Source organism: Neomonachus schauinslandi, chromosome 6 (genome assembly GCF_002201575.2).
Source record: "Neomonachus schauinslandi chromosome 6, ASM220157v2, whole genome shotgun sequence".
NCBI classification, from domain to species: domain Eukaryota; kingdom Metazoa; phylum Chordata; class Mammalia; order Carnivora; family Phocidae; genus Neomonachus; species Neomonachus schauinslandi.
In genome coordinates this window covers 37,618,151-37,626,808 of record NC_058408.1, presented here as the reverse complement: position 1 = coordinate 37,626,808, position 8,658 = coordinate 37,618,151, and positions in this window count along the sequence as shown.

Sequence of the window (8,658 nt, the reverse complement as noted above, 5' to 3'; positions counted from 1 at the left end):
CTGATAGGAGCAATTCTTCCTTCCGCTCTACTGCCTCTGTTACAGCTTTGGTTTTGTCTTATTCTATTTTAGATTCATTGTTTGTTTTTTTTTTTTCATTTCTTAGAAGCTTTTATTTATTTATTTGAGAGATAGAGAGCACAAGCAGGGGGAGGGGCAGGCAGAGGGAGAGGAGAAGCAGACTCCCCGCTGAGTAGGTAGCACAATGTGGGACTTGATCCCAGGACCTTGGGACCATGACCTGAGCTGAAGGCAGATGCTTAACTGACTGAGCCCCCAGGCACCCTGGATTCATTATATTTATCCTAAAAATTCCATATAAATTTACAACCGCCTCGTCAATGTCTGAAAACCACAGCTGTGTTCAAATAGGATTGCACTGCATCTATGGATCTATTTAGGGAAGATTTAACATCCTGATAATCTTGAGTATTCCAATCCATGAAGGTGATATATTTATTCATTTGTTTAAGCATTCTTTAATTTCTCTCGGCTTATATATAATGTTTTTTATATATATTCCGTGTTTTATAATATTCGACAGAGAGGTCTTGCACACCTTTCATTAAATTTCCCCCTAAGTATTGTATGCTTTCTGATGTTTTTTTTTTTTTTTAATTTTTTTTTTTTTAATTTTTTTTTTAAAGATTTTATTTATTTATTTGAGACAGAGAGAATGAGATAGAGAGAGCATGAGAGGGAGGAGGGCCAGAGGGAGAAGCAGACTCCCTGCCGAGCAGGGAGCCCGATGCGGGACTCGATCCTGGGACTCCAGGATCATGACCTGAGCCGAAGGCAGTCGCTTAACCGACTGAGCCACCCAGGCGCCCTTTCTGATGTTTTTGTAAATGGGATTTATAAGACTATAATTTTCCAGTTGTTTGTTGCTGGTGTACTGGTTTTTGTATATTGATCTTGTATTCTTTAACTTTGCTAAATTCACTTATTAATTCTAGTTGGATTGTTTGCTTTTTTTTTTTTTAAGATTCTTTGGGATTTTCTATGTAGACGATCATGTTGCCTGTAAATAGAGAAAGTTTTGCTTTTTGCTTTCCGAATTTTGTGCCTTTTAATTCTTGTTTTATACATTGGCTAAGGACTCCAGCACAATATTTACTAGGTGTATTAAAAGCAGTCATCTTTTCATCGTTTCCTATGTTAGGGGAAAGCATTCAGTCTTTCACCATTAAGTATGTTGTTAGCTGTAGGGTTTTTTGTTTTTTGTTTTTCCAGAATTACCCTTTATCAAGTTGAGAAGTTCACTTCTATTTTTAGTTTGCTGCGAGTTTTTAGTCATAAGGGAATACTGATTTTTTTCAAATGTTTTTTCTGCTTCTTTTGAGATGATGGTTTGATTTTTAAAAATCTTTTATTCTGTTAATATGGACAATTACATTGATTTATTTTTGAATGTCAAATCAAACTTTCATTCCTGGGATACACTCCATTTGGTCATGGTACATTACTCTTTTTGTATATTGCTGGATTCAATTTGCCAACATTTTGTTAAGAATTTTTGCAACTATGTTCATGAGAAATAGTGTTCTGTGGTGTTTTTCTTGAACTGTTTTTGTCAGATTTTGGCATAAAGGTTTATTTTTAAAATTAAAATTAGGGCGCCTGGGTGGCTCAGTCGTTAAGCGTCTGCCCTCGGCTCACGTCATGATCCCAGGGTCCTGGGATCAAGCCCCGCATCGGGCTTCCTGCTCCGCGGGAAGCCAGCTTTTCCCTCTCCCACTCCCCCTGCTTGTGTTCCCTCTCTCGCTGTGTCTCCCTCTCTCAAATAAATAAATAAAATCTTTTAAAAAATTAAAATTAGGGCGCCTGGGTGGCTCAGTTGGTTAAGCGACTGCCTTCAGCTCAGGTCATGATCCTGGAGTCCCGGGATCGAGTCCCACATCGGGCTCCCTGCTCGGCGGGGGGTCTGCTTCTCCCTCTGACCCTCTTCCCTCTCGTGCTCTCTGTCTCTCATTCTCTCTCTCTCAAATAAATAAATAAAATCTAAAAAAAAATTAAAATTAAAAATTTAATCTAATATATGCATAATTTTTTAAAAAGTCAACTTGTGCTAGAAGGCTTATGGCACAATTAGAGTTAGTTTCAACTAAAAATTTAGCAGAAGAGCCCAAAATATTTGTGCTTAAACAAGATAGGTATTTTTTCCATGTCAAAGCTGCCTGAGGGGAAGGGAGTCAAGCTGGTATGGCAGGGCCATTGTGGCATCAAAGACCCAGGCTCCTTTTATTTTTCTGCTTATCCTTAAGGTCACTTCATATTCCAAGATGGCTGCTGGAGCTCCATTCATCAGGTCCATATTCCAGGCCAACAGCAAAAGAAAGGAGAAGAAGAGAAAATGGGTATCTGTCTCTCACTTTTATAGAGACTTTCCAGAAGACCCTTTTAATTATGTTTCTTTGACCATAATTTTATCATATGGTCACATCTATTTTCAAGGAGGGTTAGGAGGCATAATCTTTTAGCTGGGTACATTGCTGAGGGTTTGGTTATTAAGGAAGAAGGGGAGGATGGATAAAAGCAATATGCTGAGCAAAAGAAAAGCCAGGACACAAGGAGTTCATACTATAGGATTCCATTTATATGAAACTCTAGAAAAGTCTAATTTATAGTGACAGAAAACACATCATTGACTGTGGGACTGATCCCAGGATTGAATGACATGGGGTACAAGGGACCTTTTTGGGATGATGGAAATGTTCTGTAACTCGATTGTAGTGATGGTTATATGGGTATATAAATTTGTCAAAATTAATCCAAATGTGCACTTATAAATTATATGTATTATATTGTATAGAAATTATACCTCCACTTTGTTGTTGATTTTTATAAGTATGGAAAATTCCAGCACTATAATAAAACTTCTCTTAAATTTTGCTCATCTCCTTATCTTCATATGATTGAAATCAGAATGCACATAATGACTTCGAATCTTGCCCAGTTACCGAGTTAGAGAAGACATTCCAAAGGAATTGGTAGGCTGTATGTAAAATTTACCCCAGCAGTAGCTTAACGCTGGTGATATGACCCTTGAAACCTCTCAGCTACGCCAAGATATTAAAGGGGAGAGAGAGAGGAGATTGTGAAGGGCTTTGTGAGGGCTGCCTCCATCCCCTACAGTTAGGAAAGAGAAATTCAACAGGGAGCTCATAGCCCTCAGTATGTGTCCCTGCGGTCTGAGGGACTCAGGAAGCTTGAGTCTGCCTTCTGCCTGAGAGATGCTGAGGGGGCAGGAATGCTGCTTTATTAGGGGAGTGAAGGGGTGTGGCAGTTGCCTGTGCTCATCTTTTGGGCTCAGGGTTTGTCCCAAGAAAATTACACACGTTTGCCTGTGCAGCAGTTGGTGTGGGTGGTCTTAAGTCAGTGCCGGCCCTGATCTGCCCTTGTCTTTCTCTGCTCTGTCAGCTGGAGGCTCAGAAGCCCAGGCTTATCTCCCTGCTCATGGAACACAGCCTGTCTCTCTCATAATCTCAGTGCAAGTTAGGAGCAGACACTCCAAGAGTGAGGAATTGGGCCTTGGCCCAGCTCTCTCTCAGCCTGGCTTTGCCTTTGACCCTTTCTTAGCTCCTAGCCTATCCCCCGCCTCCCTGTGGGCTGGGCTGAAATAGAGACCTCCTGGATCACTGTGCTGATCCTGAAGGGGCTTTTCTCTTCCATTCCGACCACCTGCACCAAAGACAGATGCTTCCCGTCGCAGGGTGCAGACCCCTTCCCCCTGCCGCCCACTGCCCCTGGGAAAATCTGCTTTCTGGGCTTCCTCCCGTCATTGCTCCTCCCCAGCTACAGACCAGCTGCCAAGGTCATGGTGCAGATCCTGCCCCAGGAGGCCGGAGGGCCGCAGAGCCTGCGTCTCTCACAAGCTCCCAGGTGGTGCCGATGCTGCTGGTCTGCGGACAAAACTGAGCGGCAAGGGCTTCACACATTCCAAAGCCCCGGTGATTTTTACAGAGTCATTCTTTAGGGTCATCTCGTTCATTCAGAATAATTGACGTAGGGAGCAGAGTCTGAGTTTTTTTTTTTTTTTAAAGATTTTTTATTTATTTATTTGAGACAGAGAGAACGAGAGAGAGAGAGAGAGAGAGAGCACATGACAGGGGGGAGGGTCAGAGGGAGAAGCAGGCTCCCTGCTGAGCAGAGCCCGATGCGGGACTCGATCCAGGGACTCCAGGATCATGACCTGAGCCGAAGGCAGTCGCTTAACCAACTGAGCCACCCAGGCGCCCGAGTCTGAGTTTTTAGAAGATAAATTATTTAAATATTGTAAAGCACAATGGCTTTTGCCTCTTACAAACATGTATTTTCACTGAGTGGGGCGACAGACGGTTAAAGAAGAAGGTCCCATGGATCTGCTCCAACGAAGAGGGAAACATTGCGAGTCGCAGGTCTGATTTCCTGCTGAACTACGGGCCCCAATATGGCTTGGAAATTGCCTGATCGATTCTCTCTCATAGACAAAGACACCACAACCGATTATCTTACCCATTTTTTTCTTGGCACCAAGGACTATCTTTAGTTTTTTCCCCCTAGTCCTCACTGAGTGTGAGCCATATATGCTTTGAATGATAGAATTTCTTTGCTTTGAAATTCATCTGCTCATAGATGGCGGAAAAGGAAACTTTGGTGCTCCATTTTCACAATCTGTGCCCCATCCAGATGAATGCCGCTTTCCCAAGACCGAGGCCGGGCCCAGCCCCCGTTGTCCCCCTTGTGCCCCTGCGTGCCCAGGGATCACTCAGAGGTAGGGGAGTGTGTTTTCCTGAAGCAGGCTGAGCAGGCATTTTCGCTGCCCGGCAGTGACAGCCGGTCACAGCCCATTTGTTATCACCTGTCCCTGCCTATGCCAGGTGCAGGGGGGGTGGTGCAGGAGGATTGGCAGGGCAGGGGAGAGGCTGCTCTCAGAGGCTGCTGAGTTTCTGAGTTTCTCCCTGAGTCATCAGGCCAGGGGTGAGCTTGGAGGAGTGAGGCTGGCCTGCCAGGATTTGAGTTCTCTCTGGGTGTGAGCAGACACAGACGCAGATGGCCTTGGCAGCCACCTCACCAGCTGCCACCTCATTTGCATGAGAATTTACGTGGCTGGGTCTTGGACACTCACCTGTAGGTACGTTTTGGGGGCGTTTGAGTAGGTACATGCTTCATGCGTGTCTAGGCAGCGAGGAATTTCGGGGAGGGATAAAGGATCAGAAAACTAGATTTTAGGCTGGGTCCTTAATTCTGCATTTCTCCCAGAGAAGCCAGCTGCTGATGCAAGCATAACCATGAAGTTGGAGCATCTAACTAGAGTTCACCTTACAAAGAGCTTCCTGTGGGGCCCTTGGCGTTGGAGAGGAGGGTACATAAAGAGAACTGGTAAATAGAACCCTAGCTTTTGAGGAACTCACAGTCTGAAGCAAAGAAAGATCCTGAGAACACTCACGGAGAAACTTGTGCACAAATGGGTTTGGGGGGCACGGGGGTGGTAGCCACGTAGGGAACAGAGGTATTATGGCCCCCAGTTGAAGGCACGGGGTTGGGGGGATCTAGCTGTGCCCTCTGGGGAGTCAGCCAACCTGCCTGAGGGCTCAACGTCCCCTGGACAGTGAGACTCATAATACCTGCCCGCTCAGCTGTTTGAAGATTAAATGAGATCACGAGCGTGAAGGGTCGAGAACAGCACCTTGCTCTACCCGGCATTGGTCACAGTAACTGTGAGTGTTGGTAAGATACAACTGTGGATCAGCCATGACGCCGCCTCACACGCTCAGCTTGCCTACCGCTTTGTCCCCTGTGAGGAAGGCCTCTTCCGAGCTCCTGCCGGCCCTCAGACCTCGGGTTTTCTTTGGGATCTACATTCTCAATTAGCGCGGGCCAGAGCACAAGGTACCACTTGCAGCTGCCAAACGGGACGGACCAGAAGGAGGCTGAGAGGCCCACCTGAGGGTAAAACTCGGGACCTGAGCCTCAGGAACATCCCCAGCCAGCAGGGCCAGAACATGGCGGGCCCAGAGGCCACATAGGGTAATAGCACAGAGCCAAACTGGATTCAAATCTTGTGCTATCACCAGTTGTATGACCAGGGCGAGTTATCTGACCTCTCTGTACCTCTGTTTCTTGATCTGCCAAATGGGAGAAATAGCAGAACTCATCGAGTAGGATTGTTGTGACAATCAAGGGAGCTAATGGGTATGAGGTACTGGGAATGGCCTGGCACAGAGCGCATGCGGTGCAAATGGTAGCTATTCTCATTTAGTAGAGGTCCTTGGCTGTGAAACCCTGGGTTTTGTCACTTTCTGATAATTTTTGAGGGGGTGACTGGCGTGCCTAGGGTAGGACGGGGAGGGGTTCATGACCAGAGGATTAAGGACATCCAGGGGGGTGGGCAGAGCCCTGCGACAAGTCTGTGGGTCACTGGGGAAGGGAAGGATAAGGATGGTGGCCAAGAGAGAGGAGGATAAGCCTGTCCAAGGTCAAACATTTCCTCTGACTCATTTTCTAGGAGCATCCACGGGGAGCTCAGAGCACTGCCCAGGATAATATCTCCCTGTTCTGCAGATCGAGAAAGGCTGTGTCTACACGACCCTTCGGGGCACCACGTCCGCCAGCAGCAGCCCGTCCTTCCTCACCCCTCAGCCAGCCCCTTGCTGGGGCACTGGTGCCTGAACCTTCCCATGGTGATATCTGACTTTTCCCACCATGATTTCCCTTCTTTCCATTTCCTTTTTTACTTAAAAAAAAATCTTGCTGTGGGGCACCTGGGTGGCTCAGTCAGTTAGGCGTCTGACTCTTGATGTTGGCTCTGGTCGTGATCTCAGGGTCGTGAGATCGATCCCTGAGTGGGGCTCCGTGCTGGGTGTGGAATCTGCTTAAGATTCTCTCTCCTTCCCCCTCTCTTCCCCCACCCCCAAAATCTTACTGTGTCATATCTATTTTTGTAAGTCACCTTAGGCTGTTCTTGGAATAGGCAGAGAATAAATAAACTAGTTCCTGGAGTTCTAATTTACCTTTATTCAAGTTTTTACAGTATATATCTCTATCTGTCTATCTATCATCTATCTATCTATCATCTGTCTATCATCTGTCTATCTATCTATTATCTATCATCTATCATCTATCTATCTATCTACCTACCTACCTACCTACCTGCCTACCTATCTACCTATCTATCTAATATTTGGGTTAAAGCATGAAGAAAGACCCCAGGCCCCCAGTTCTGGGTATCTTTACCAAGCTCTACCTCTGAGAAGCCCTGTTTGTAAACCACCAGTCTGCTCCATGGAAACCTGCAAACTCAATATGTCACTATGATGCAAAAATAAGGAAGTGAGTTGGTTTCTTATGGACTTTAGGACAATTTGCTAATTACTGGGGGACACTAACTGCTAAAGAATGAATATGAGCTAATATCTAACAGGAAAGAACTATGAACAAAAACAGAAGTCCTGTTTATCCTTCTATTATGTAAGATAATCATTTGTGAGTTTAAGTAAAAATTAGGCCTTCAGTACCACTGATGGAGTTTAATAATTAAATAATGAGTCCTGGATGTGAAACGTATAAGAAAAACGTTCAAAAGTAGTTTTGGAACTGAATTTTAACTGATGATCAACACAACCTCTCAGCTGCCTCAGTTTCCCCGTACAAGTGAAGTCCCCGTTCTCCCAAATGCTTCCACTTTCCCATTTCTCTCCTTTCATGTTTAAGCCTCTTTCCTCAGAACTGAGCTCCTTCATGAAGCCCCTAGCGACCCACCCCGTGCAAACCTGGTAGCACTTGTCAAACTTAGGCTGCTGTGTCTTCGGATGCGCGCCTTGCTCCCCTAGTGAGGGGATAATGTGGTGTCTGAGTCACTTTGTACCCAGTGATTGGCCCACACTTGGGTAGTTCCACCACCAACTGCTACTGTTGAGTTCTACTTCTGCTTGGTACCTAACTCAGCGGCTGCTTCTAAAAAAATTACAACTTACATGGCTATGTTGGAATAAAGACACTTTTTAAAGATTATGTATTATTTATTTGAGAGAGAGAACGCATGAGTGGGGGGGGGGAAGGGCAGAGGGAGAAAGAGAAGCAGGCTCCCCACTGAGCAATGAGCCTGACGTGGGACTCGATCCCAGGACCCTGAGGTCATGACCTGAGCCGAAGGCAGTGGCTTGTCCGACTGAGCCACCCAGGCATCCAAGAGAAACATATTAATATGATGTATTAAAACATTATCTTCAGACCTAAAAATTCATTTTTTTCTTCTGAGTTTAAAAGAAATTAGAACATTTTTCTAAGTCCCCCAAAGGATCATCATGGGCCCTTGGCACTGCGCAGGTAGATCAGGTTACCACTTCCCGGTTCTATGGACTTGGGTGATTCACTTAACTCTTCTGGGTTTAGTTTTGTTATTTGTAGATTGGGGGTGATAATAATAGGACCCAATCTGCAAGATTAAATGTTAGCTATTACTTATTTTGTATTGCGCAGTCAAAAATAGAGAAACCAAAGGATAATATCTAAATTTCTTCTTATGCTCTGATCCAACCTCAAATCTAGTTTTTCATTTTACTCTTGGCAAAAACGGACTTCCTATTTCGAAGGAAAAGCACTACAAAAACAAACGAAACCAAACCAAAAGCTCTTTCCGAAACATCCAAGGACTCTTGCCAAACACCAGCTTGATGA